The 12,269-nt window shown below is 36.2% G+C and overlaps 1 protein-coding gene across 1 annotated transcript in view; it reads left to right on the top strand.

Annotated features, from left to right (window-relative positions):
- The window catches only part of LOC150085986 (beta-glucuronidase), a 272,855-nt gene that overhangs the window by 169,606 nt on the left and 90,980 nt on the right, over positions 1 to 12,269 (top strand). The gene's annotated exons all lie outside the window — the stretch shown is intronic.

A 12,269-nucleotide genomic window follows, 5' to 3' on the forward strand; every position in this document is an offset into this window, starting at 1 on the left:
ACGTAAGTGATGATAGAATGTCTAGTGGTCTTTTAAAACATGTTGTAAAACAGAGTTTAGGAATTTAATATTAAGGACAAGTTGGTCGGCCAAACTTATGATGGTGCCTGTGTCATTTGTTTTTGTTGTTTGGTTTTTAGGAACATTAGCAACTAAGGCCATATTGCTCCAGGATATGCGGTGGTCATTCCCTGACCTTTCTGCATCCTCTGTATTTGGTGGTGATGGGCTCGAACCCCGGTCTAATCAAGAAGCGTGTGCTAAGCACTGCTGCTCCTTCCCACCTGGCTACGGAAGCGCCCCTGTGTCATGAGTGGGCATATTAATGGGTTACAGAGTAAACTTATCGAGGCCTATCCTTTAGTAATATTTATGCATTGCTACCCCCACATTTTTAACTTAGTTCTGAAGCAAAGCCTCTCAAATATCAAATATATTTGATATTTGAGTATCAAATATCAAGGAATGTAGATTGTTTTTCCAAACTATCAGTGGATTGGCAGCATATTTTTTTTTAGATCATTGAAAAGAGTACATGCTTTGCAAGATTTTGTTGCTAAAAAATTACCCTCTGTCACGCCAACCAGATGGAACTTTACTTCCTGTTTAACAAACACAGTAAAACATCACAGAATTTCTTGCAAGATTTTCAAATAATTTTGTTGCTAGAAATTTTTCTGTTCTCTTTGGTTATACTGATGTCTTGAATAATATACTGCAAACTTCATCCTATGACATATTGTGCTGTTGTGAAAAGGTGCATGATACTATGAAACAGTTTAGGAATAACAAGGAATATTTGATAATATTTGGGTTTCTGAAAAGTAAAAGCATATGGTTGAGGGGCCGAAGCCTAAAAGATGAAAAGGATCCGAAGAAGAAGAGAAGAGTGCATGCCTTCAATTATACCAGGGAATTAGTCAACTGCATCAGTGGTGGCTATGACTCTGATGTATTGGGGGTGTTGCTTCTTAAAATTGTCTTAAATCTAAAAAATGTGTATTGGCAACCTGCCAACTAGGTATTGATTCAATGATTGGGGCCAACATGTAGAACAGTGTAGCGCACAAATCCACCTACAGTTAAACTTCAAAGTTGAAAATGATTTTGTGTTTTTATTTGTTTATTATTGAAATGATTATTGGAAATAGAGAATGAGTAATACTATATACGGGTTTTGTTAATAAAAATATTCATTTTTATTAACAGGACCCATATTATATATAACTCTGTTGACTGTATATTTAGATTTAAAAGCTGGCGGTGCTACAGTTCTGCAGTGCCTACCAATGTGCTGCCCCTGGACTGCATGTGCCTGGAGATGAAGAAATATACTCTTCACTTTCAAAACTTGAATTTTTTTCAACTCCTTTGTAGTGAAAGATATGATCAGTATGCAAAAACTTTTCCTAATGGTATTCTAGAAAAATTAAAGAATTTCTATGGATAAGTTTTTGACTACGTTCACTTGAAAAATGAACTGCAAGTACTCTTTTCTTTTGATGAATTTGCGAGAAAACCAGTGCATCAACTATTAAAATTCATGCAAGAAAATCGCTTCAGGTTGCATTTAAGGAAATTTATAAATTAGCGGAACTTATCATGATGATTCCGAGTTCTACTGCTACAGTTGAGCATTCTTTTTCAGCTGTGAAGAGAATACATACATGTTATAAAGGATAAAAAATGCAGGAAAGGTTATACGGCCTAAGTTTACTCACCATTGAAAAGACATTGCTGGAGGAACTGAAGAAAAGACCTTCATTTTATGATGATGTGCTAACACAATTCCTAAGGCAAAAGAGGAGATTGGAACTGGTGTAGAAATAAGTAAAATGAGTTTTTTTGAGTCTTTCTTTGATTCAAACCTGGAAGAAATAATATTTTCTCAAGTGATTACTTTTTCAGATTTCTGAGCATATTTAAAAGTAGTAACAAAATACTGATATTTGGTGCCTCACTCTAGTATTTGCAAATGATATTCTAATCTTCTCATCATGAAGCATAAACACTCTGTGCTTCTCGCATAAATGGTGCACATGACGTATAGCTATTATTTATGTGACAGGGAACCTTTATGTTGTCCATAATTATGGATTATATAGTTAAAATTATATTAATTAGTAAATTAATGTATTCAAAATTAGTTTCATTGGACCAATTAAGAAGAGCACTGCTGCGCTATGCACTCTTAAAACTTTCACACTTTGATAAAAATGCAATTGTTCGTTCAAATTAACATGTGAATTTTGTAGCGCGGGTTTCATAAAACTCTCCCCCCAATAAAAGCACACCCAACCTAAATGGGTACGCGATGCCACTGATATATATATATATATATATATGTATGTATATATATATGTGTGTGTGTGTGTGTGTGTGTATATTCTTGATATATTATATATCAATAATGATCATATTTTTTTCACAGCATACCTTCCTATTGATTAATCATCCATATTTTGATGGTCCTTTTCTAAATAGACCCCATTTGATGAAATCCGCTTAATCCAATGTTTCTGACATTCTTCAAAAGCATGGTGGAAGCTATTTTATGATATGCATTTGAGAATCTCCTCTGATGTCATTGCAACTTCTGATGACTGGAAACATTTTCCTTGCAGCTTAAACTTTGGAAAGTAAAAAAAAAAATAGCAGGTTGAGGAACACTTTTTTTTTTTTTTTTAAATTAAAACTCCAAACATGAGAGGAATAACCTATAGTACTTAGTACCGTGCATGGATTGGAGGTTGAGAATATGAAAGAAGATATTTGTTGACATTAGACTTGAACTTCTATAGATTGTAATTTCAGGAAATACATATGAAGGAAGGTTGTTCCAGAAAATGGAAGTTGAATGAATAAATGAGGCAAGAAGAAAAATTGGTTCTGTGAGTTTGAAGTTGGACAATAAAAGGATTGACTGGTTGCAGCACATGTTCGGACTGCTTTGAAAGAGAGAGAGAGTAGGAATTATAGAAGCCAATTCAGAAGAACAGTGCCATGGAAGTATCTATAGACAAGGTATGCAGCAGAAACAGAACGTCTATGAGACAGAGTGGAGAGACTCTGTTAGAGATGAGTCTTTAGTTAACCTAACTGAATGGAATCTAGAAGTCTGAGAGAGGTTTGGGGCATCAAAATCTCTCCCAGATGTGGGAATATTCCATGGTAGAACAGATTTATGATTTGTACAGAGTGAACAGCTATTTGGAAGAAAAGCAATGCCAAGAGCGAAAGAGAAAACCCAGTTTTTCAGATGCAGAGATTTGTAATGTGCTTAAGCCAAGAGAGATTAGAAGTCAGGGTAATCCCCAAAAGAGATATATCAACTTGCCTAGAAATCGGAGTGTCACCAAAGATGAGCATAGGAGCAGAAGAATCCTTTTTGAGAGATCTGAGACAGGACTGAGTTTTAGAAGGATTGAAAGCAACTAAGTTATCTTTGCCCCACCTGGAAATCAGCATTTAAGGAATTGGTAATGGGTATTTGGGAAGTTGAAGATGTCTGAGCAGGCCAAGGTTTCTCAAACTGTGAGGTTGGAATGCAATTGCTATCGTCAGCAAAACTATAAATAGGATTTCTGGTCAATGGAAGAAGGTTATTAATATACAAGAGAAAAGAGTGGGAGAAAGAACTGAATCTTGGGGAACACCAGCATTAGTGGAGAAGTCAGAAGACAGAGCTGGTGAAGGTAAAGAAAGCCCACACGAGAAGCATGCAAAAGTTCAATAAATTTACTGGTAAAAGTACTTTGCCGTAACGGCATTTGTATTGTTGCTCACTCAGTAAACATACAGTGGGTGTTATCAGTCAGGAGTAGAAATTGAATCCCATGGGAGATTGAAACCCTCCCAAAGTGGAGGAGGTAACCTGACCTTTTTTCTTTAGAATCACTGGTGGACTAGTGGATAAATTGTTTATTAAGAAAAAAAAAAAGGCAAAGGTAAAGGAAGCCCACATGAGAAGCATGGCAAACTTCGAAAATGTTTACCGCTGAAACTACGTTATGAACATTTTTTACGACGCTAGAACTTCCAATATGACCCTGTTCGTGATTCAATTAGTGATTCTAAAGAAAAAAGGTCAGGTTACCCCCTCCATTTCGGGATGGTTTCAAGCTCCCATGGGATTCAACTTCTACTACAGACCGATAACACCCACTACTGCAAACTTCGAAAAAGTTTACCGGTGAAAGTTCGCTGTCTGTTTACCGAGCAAGCAACAATACAAATGCCGTTACGGCAAAGTACTTTTACCAGTAAATTTCATTGAACTTTTGCATGCTTCTCGTGTGGGCTTTCTTTACCTTAGTCAGAGAACCATCTACCATCATCTGCAATGAGGGGTCTGAGAGAAAACTGGATACCCAATACAAAAAACAGTTGTCAAACCATAAGATGGAAGCTTATTTAGAAGACCTTTTGCCAAATACGATCAAAAGGCTTTGAAATTTCAAGAGCAACTGCTTGAGTTTTGTCAAACTTTTCCATTGAATTTGTGCATAGATGGGTAATAAGCAAGAATATCACCAGTGACTGAGTCCATACTGCCAAATCTTAAACTATCTATAAATCTTCTATCAGATCGTTAATCAGATGGAAGATTTCTAGATAGTCTAAGAGTTGGCGTCTAATTGGTTTCTCCATTACTTTAAAAAAAGTAAAAGTATTAGTATTAGTAATGGCCGCATGGTGCAAGAAAGCCTAAAAAAAAAAAAAAACCCGAATAAAACAATGATAAAAATAAATAATAATAATTAATAAAAGAAAAGGAAATTAAACCTATCATCCTATGCGCTTCCCTGACTCGAAGGTACTATCCAGATGACCTTTGAATTTTCCCATGGCAACTACCATCCATGTAGGCAACTTATTCCAGTAATTTATAACTCGCTGGCTAAAATAAAACTTCCTGCAGTCCAATCTAAACACTTCCCCCCATAACTTGAATTTATGTCCCCTAGTTCTAGCATCATTTATAATCTTGAAAATTTTGTCCTCGTTCATTTTACTGATGCCTCTCAGAGCCTTAAACACCTCAATCAAATCTCCTCTAAGGTGTCTAGTTTTCAAACTCTGCAACCCATATATTCGAAGTCTTTCTTCATAAGGACACCCTTTTGCAGATCTCACCAGGCGAGTTACCTGTCTTTGCACTCTTTCAAGGAGCTCGGATGTCTTTCTTTAGGTGTGGTCTCCATACTTGAACACAGTATTCCAAGTGTGATCTAACAAAAGCCTTATATAATGGGATTATCGCGTCCCTATCTCTACTTGCAAAAGTTCGATAAATCATCGATAGGACACCATGGGCCTTCCTTGCAACCTGTTTACAATGCTCAGAGAATTTCATGTCTGACAGTATCGTAACACCCAAGTCCCTTTCCTCCAGTACTGGGTTTAGTTGAATTCCACCAAGTGAATAAGTTATTTTGGGATTACTGTTTCCCAGGTGTAATACCTTACACTTTGTTGGATTAAAGCAAAGCTGCCATTTTTCTGACTATTCTTGAAGTCTATCTAGGTCTCTCTGACGAAGCTTAGCTTGACAGTGATCATTAACTACTCTACCAATTTTAGCATCATCTGCAAATTTAGACATCACGCCCTCTATCCCTTCATCGATGTCGTTTATGAAAATTAAAAACAACAGTGGTCCCAATACTGATCCTTGGGGAACCCCACTTCTTATATCAACCCAATCTGAGGAATAGCCATTTATCACAACCCTCTGCCTCCTGCTATCCATCTAAAGATTTTTTCAGTGATTCCAACCTGTTCTAGCTTATAAAGCAACCGCTCATGTGGGACTGAGTCAAAAGCTTTGCTGAAATCTAAATAAACAATGTCAAAATTATTCCCTAAATCCAGCTCGTGAGTGACCCTTTCAAAATAGCGAACCAGATTTGTTAAACATGATTTTCCCTTTACAAGATCATGCTGAGTATCCTTGAGAATTTCAATTTGATCCAAATGATCCTGAATTCCACCCTTGATCATTGCCTCCATGATTTTCCCTACCACTGAAGTCAGACTGATAGGTCGATAATTTCACTCTTAGAGCCACCCTTATGTATGGGAGATACATTGGCACTTTTCCAATCCAAGGGAATCTCCCCAGAGTCTAGTGATGTGCGTGCATAATTAGCCTTAATGGTTCAATGTACTTACTTGCCGCCTCCCTTAAGTGCATAGGGTATATTCCATCAACTCCAGGAGCCTTACTGGCCTGTAGGCTCGAAAGTTTTTTTTCATTAAATAATCTTGCGAAATTTCAATATCATTAATTACATATTTTTCAACTTCACTCCCACAATTTCCCATTGCCACAAAAGGTTTTTCATTTGTAAATATCGATGCAAAATAACTGTTGAGTTCATTAATTGCAATAGGATGATAATTGGTTGGGAGGGATTTCTCACCCTTTTTAGGAACTGGCTGGATATGAGCAAATTTCCAAACAAAAGAAAAAACACCTTTGGAATAAGAAAGTGAAAAAAGGCAAGACAGAACAGGAGTAAGTTTGGGAGCACAGGTTTTGAGCACAAGTGGAGAAATACCATCAGGACTTGGAGCTTTCTTAGCATCAATATTCGTCAAAATCCTTCTGACATCCTTTTTGGCAGAAGTCCACAAGAGGCATTGAATGAAGTATACTGGGAATGGTGGGAGATGGTTTACCAAGATCATTGATACATAAGTTTGAAGAAAAACATAATGCTAGCAGCTCAGCTTTATCCCTAGCTGAAGTGGCAATAGAACCATCTGGTTTTGACAGAGGTGGGATCAGAGATGGGTAAAATAGTGGCTACTAGCTTTGGCAAGAGACAAGAATGCTCAACTACCATTTGGACAAGAATTTAATAGTAATGTTGGATTAGTAATTGATGACAGTATAAGAAATGTGAGGTCTTGCATTGTCATAATGTAGCATCCACTCACCTGTGTGCAGTTGTGAGGAATGTGTGCAAAGTGTGTAAAACTTGTTGGCCTATTGTCACTGGTGTTGCAATCATATGATAGGCCAACAAGCCTTGAAATGTTGCTGTCTGGGTGGTGGTGCCCACTGAGAATAAGTAACAGTAGTCTTCTCCATTGGTGAAGCATTACTGATTCAAAGTAGTGCAATATATTGTAACTCGTTGTGAAGGTATTCACAATATGAGATACAATTAAATCAATGTCTTTTACACTACAATTGTAGTTCACCATTATGAACAAAGAATGGTGTCTTTTTACTGAAATTCTTGAGTGAATTTCAAGCTCATAACGTATTATGCCTTGTGCATCTATATTTTTATTTTGTAACACTAATTTAATGAATGATGCTACTTTAATGATTTAAGTAATTTAATCTAATAATTTAGAGATTTCAATGACACTAGAGTCCTTTAGTATAGTACAATTCTGTCTCTCCTGTGATCAAATTAAAGACTTCTAATCACAAAATCCAGGCCCAAAGGCAGATTTCAATATAGAAATTCAATGTGTAGCCAATTTTAGTTATTGGGACTATTTAGATCTAATTGTGTGAATTTATCCTTTTCATACTGATAAACTGATTAAATATTTCACTTGGTAAAGGGTCCTTTATTAAGTGCAGTAAACCCTTGATTTAACAGACTAATAGGGGAGAAGGGGTGTCCATTAATTCCGAAAGTCCGTTAAATCGAATGTAACCTGGAGGCGCATTTTTTTGTTCTTAATTTATTCTGTATTCTTAATGTAAAAAAAAAAGCTTTAATACAATATTACAGTCCTGTACAATTTAAAATTATTAAATTATAATAAAGAATATGTAATATTCTGTTGTAAATATAAAATGTTGCAATTTGACCTTTGATTTACGGACATCAGAAACAGTTTGTTTTTTAACGCTGTAAATTTCACAAACATGTGCTACTGAGATGCCTTGTTCTAATTTCTCAATTAGCTCTAATTTCTGTATCACATTTAAGTTCAGATGCCTTCTTTTCACTCCTCTATCACTTGATGACATTTTAAATTGTAAGGATTGCAAAATTATTTAATAAATAAAGTCACAATTCAGAAATCACAGAAATACTCTGTATAAAACCTGACCGCACGGTAGCTTGAGGCACACTTATACTGAAACAAAGAGTCGGTAGACCTGCAGTTTAGTGTCCCGAGTCACGTTTAGCTCGCAAGTCACTGCCTGCTCTTATCTGTTATGTAATTCGGGAAAACAGCTATTTGAACACATTTTCAGAAAGAATAAAAACAGTTTCCAGAATTTGATTATAATAATAAAAGTAAATAATTATCAAAACAATAATGGAAATAGGTAATTATTATTAATTTTTAATAATAACAGTGAAGTTTTGTATAACCTAAAAAAAATACGGTCGAGATTAATATGTACATTACTGTATTATTATTTGTCCGGTCCATTATATCGGGGTCTGTTAAATTGAGGATTTACAGTATTCTTAAATTTTTTTACTTTCCATGCATTGCTAATCAATGGTCATATGAAGAATGGGCTGGAAGGTGTGGACTGCAAAGCTTTATATAAAGCCCTTAAGGGAATCTTTAAAATGAATGAGGGAGGTATATTTTCACTGTTAAGAGAAAAAAAAAAAAAGAACCAGGGCACTGGATCTCATAAAGTGTACTTTCAGCATGTGGTAGATCATTGGAATAATTGCTTGCCATGATGGTCAGGATCGAAAGTTTGATAAGGTTCAAAGTGGAATTGGATAGTCACTTTTTGGTGAGAGGGAAGGTATGAGTGATAGAGAATTTATTTATTTATTTTTTTTTTTTTGGCACATGCAGAAAAAATCTGCTTCCTTGCATCATTTAACTATTATAACATTAATATTAAATTAATTTACTTACCCAAATGTAACTTTTGGGCTGTGGTTTCAAAACCAGGATTTATTTTTTCATAACATGAGGATTCATCTGGTATCCACAGTTATCCCTTCTGTATTGATGAAAATGATCCTATCAGCTTTTTTGCATAATATTGAAATGAATATGCAGAAAAGTGAATAGGAGTGTTGTTTTTTGAAATAAACAGTGCACACCAACTTTAATTTATTTTAGAGAGGATTAAAGCACTTGACATAATATCAGTTAATCCTGATATTTCAGATGTGATAATCTTAATGTAGGATTCACTTTATTGAAAATAAATTGATAATGACAAAGTGCCTGCAGTGAAATTTTAATCTGAACAGAGTTGGCTGTTAATCTAAGAAAGGAAAGATTTAGGTATTCTGCATCCCCATTGATTCTATGTAATCTTTTATTTTTATTTATATATAGTATTTATTTTTATTTTTATTTATATATAGTATTTATAACAGAAATACTTGTTACTTGAACCATGCCAATGACATGTCACACTTATGTTGGAATAAAATCCACATTTCACCCTTTATTGACTATAAAAGTGACAGCATTGTTGGTATTCCATCTCTTGAAAGCAAAAAGCCCACTTCAGGTCCTTATGTTTCTGTGATTAAGAGGCTCCTGTTGTCTTTTAAAGATGTCATTCATTTCAATTCATTTTATTTCATTTTCATTCATTCATTTTAAATTCAATTTAAAGATGTCAGTCTTATAGTGAAAACAATATATTTTAATGTTCTTCATATTATATTAAAAAAATATATATTGCTGGACTTTAACAGGTGGGATTTTCATGCAGTATGTTTTGTTGGTGACAATAATGTAATAAATAGAAAGCATTAATCAGCAGTAGTGGGTATCCGCACCCTTTTTATCAATGCATTTTGTGATAGATTTAGCACATTTGTTGAAATCTGTGCATTGCAAATTGCTATATTAAAAGATTCCAGGCATAGCAGCATATTTCTTCCATTATTTAATGAAATGCAAAATTATAAGTGTTGTAATCATTTTTAACTCGGAAAAAATGACAGTATTGAAGATGAATGGCTATTGAAATATCTACACACACACACACACACACACACACACACACACACACACACACACACACACACACACACACACACACACACACACACACACACACACACACACACACACACACAGTGATCACTGAATTGTGACCACCCCATCTGTAATTGACTGTTGCATAGCTCGCATTATAAAATACCAAACAGCTTTGTATGCTAGAGCTGTGGTGATTTGCATCTAGTTGTGCAAGCCAAAGTGATAAAGTAGCAGTTATGGAATGCAATAAGGATATGATGGAGTTTCAAAAGGCAGTAATTGTGGAAGCTGGTGTATTGGGTGCTTCCATATTGGAAATGGCCCACTGTGGTTAAGGTGTACAAAGGATGGTGTCAAACTGCCCCCCACTGACAGAACTGTAAAGGATTATGCAAAGTGGATATTTTTGGTGAGAAAAAGGGTGCAGGGCATCATAGAAGCTCAATAGCAGGTCACTGTGTGAGAGTTTGCATCACAGTGCAATACCAAGTGTACAATATGGAGAATGCAAGAACAATATCCCAAATGATATGCCACACACTCGGATGTATGGGGTTCCACAGCAGATGATCCAAGAGACACTTTCCTCACCACTGATCATCGTCGACTGCAATTGCTGTGGTGTCAACAACACACCAGTTGGACACACTGAAGGACTGGAAATGAGTATGCTAGTAGGACGAGTTCAAATGTGTGGTGCAACACACAATGATGGATGGCTGTGTGTGTGTGTGTGTGTGTGTGTGTGTGTGTGTGTGTGTGTGTGTGTGTGTGTGTGTGTGTGTGTGTGTGTGTGTGTGTGTGTGTGTGTGGTGCAGTGCAGTGCAGTGCAGGCAACATGAGTCCATGGACCCATCATGCATGGTGCCTACTATCCAGGCAGGTGGTAGTGGTTGCTTAATATGTTTTGCTGGCAGAAACTAAGACTCCTAGTGCATATGGAACCAATGCTTCACTGGTGAATTCTACTGGAGACCATGTGCACCCTGCCATGTTACATTTTTTTCCCAGACAGAAATGGGATCTTCCAAGATGATAATGTGCTGTGTCATCAGGCCCATGCTGTGCACAAGTGGTTCGAGAAACTTGGTGAAGATATCACCCATCTTCATTGGCCTCCAGATTCACCTGACCTCAGTCCAGTTGAACGCCTGTGGGATGTTTTAGAACAGGAAGTGAGGCGCATGACATGTAGCCATCATCTATTCTGACACAATGGAAAGCCTTTCAGACAGTGTAGCTGCAGATCCCTATGGATGTCTTCACACATCTAATGGAGTCAATGCATGGCCGAATAGTGGCTGTTATCCATGCAAACGGTGGCTGAACAGAGTACTAGGTAGGTGGTCATAATTCAGTGATCATATCGGTGTATATATGCATATGTACACACACACACACACACACACACACACACACACACACACACACACACACACACACACACACACACACACACACACACAAGAAAATAATATAAAACAAATTAAAAATTAAACGAAAATCACTTCATCAAGATCTCAATCAGATCCCCTCCAAGGTGCCTAATTCACCAAGCTCTATAGCCCACATATTTACATTTTTCCTCAGATGGGTGCCCTTTTGCACATCTCATCAAGCAGGTTGTGTGTCTTTGCACCCTTCCAAGAAGCTTGATATCTTTTTAGGTGCTCTCTCTCTCTCTCTCTCTCTCTCTACTTAGACACAGTATTTCAAATGTAGTCTTATAATTGTCTAATATGTGGTATTATGACCTCCCTACTTTTGTAAGAAAATGGTAGGACACCTTGAGTCTCCCCTTTGACCTGTCTACACTGTCTACAAAATGGTTCACTTTAATACACTTGATATTACCACTGTAGAGCACTTGTATGACATTGTATTGTACTCATGGGAAGGGGCTGAGAAAAAGGATTTTTCCACAAGAAAGTATTTTGGGAAAATTTTTTGTGTATCAAGGAACAGAAATTGGTTCTCGACTCTTCGCTAAATAGATGATTATCATTGTTTCTCATTAATTATGACACTGCCCAATGTAAAGCAAAATATTTATCTAACAGTCAAAGGTTACTGCATGATGTGATTCTCTTTGGATCATTTCTGCTATGTGTGTACTTTGAAAAGTAAATAAAGTAGTTAAAATTGTGATAAAAGTACTCAAGGTCAGGTCAACTTAATGTGAATTAAGCAATTGAAGGATATAAATAATCATAGCAATTGAAGGATATAAATAATCTATGAATAGCTCAGTCACCAGCCTAATTTATCAATTCAAGAACATCCTAAACAGTGATCTTTGTCCTGGAGATCTACTT

This window comes from Mastigoproctus giganteus, chromosome 5, assembly GCF_048544385.1.
Source record: "Mastigoproctus giganteus isolate SK-2022 chromosome 5, ASM4854438v1, whole genome shotgun sequence".
In the NCBI taxonomy this organism is placed as follows: Eukaryota; Metazoa; Arthropoda; class Arachnida; order Uropygi; family Thelyphonidae; genus Mastigoproctus; species Mastigoproctus giganteus.